At 31.3% G+C, this 508-nt stretch overlaps 1 non-coding gene across 1 annotated transcript; it reads right to left on the bottom strand.

Annotated features, from left to right (window-relative positions):
* Positions 1-235: 235 nt before the first annotated feature.
* Positions 236-308, bottom strand: Trnat-ugu. Its single transcript has one exon. It is a non-coding gene; the product is annotated as a tRNA-Thr (tRNA).
* Between the last annotated feature and the right edge of the window lie 200 nt (positions 309-508).

Here is a 508-nt window from a genome sequence, read left to right as displayed (position 1 = left end):
TTATTTTAGTAAAATTCCAAATAGTAAGTTTTTGAAATAGAGTTATAGAAACAGAGTTTCGGTTAGACTGGTTAATTGGATAGAATATTATATTAGAAGCCTAACACCAGTGGTTATTTGATAGATAGAGGTCTCTGTATTGTACGGTTGATAAGTAGAAGTACTACTATATCATAATCAATTTTTATTATGCGAAATTAATTGAAAACGGGAGAAAAATAAGTTCTAAAAAATTCACTGCGGGCCGGGTTCGAACCAACAACCACCTCATTACATGTGAGGGGCGTTACCAATTGCGCCACCGCAGCACCAACAATGAACATTTTAAAACTTGTATTTCCTTAATTTCGATCGAAATTATTCTGCATAAATGTTATTATTTTAAGGCAAGTTGTTAAATTCAAGTTTCGGAAACAGAATTATAGGAACAGAGTTTCGGTTAGACTGATTAATTAGATAGAATATTATTTTAGAAGCCTAGTACCAGAAAACTTAATTTAAACTTATT

The sequence above is a fragment of the Belonocnema kinseyi genome, chromosome 9 (assembly GCF_010883055.1).
Source record: "Belonocnema kinseyi isolate 2016_QV_RU_SX_M_011 chromosome 9, B_treatae_v1, whole genome shotgun sequence".
NCBI lineage: Eukaryota > Metazoa > Arthropoda > Insecta > Hymenoptera > Cynipidae > Belonocnema > Belonocnema kinseyi.
This window is presented reverse-complemented; position numbering and strand designations above follow the sequence as displayed.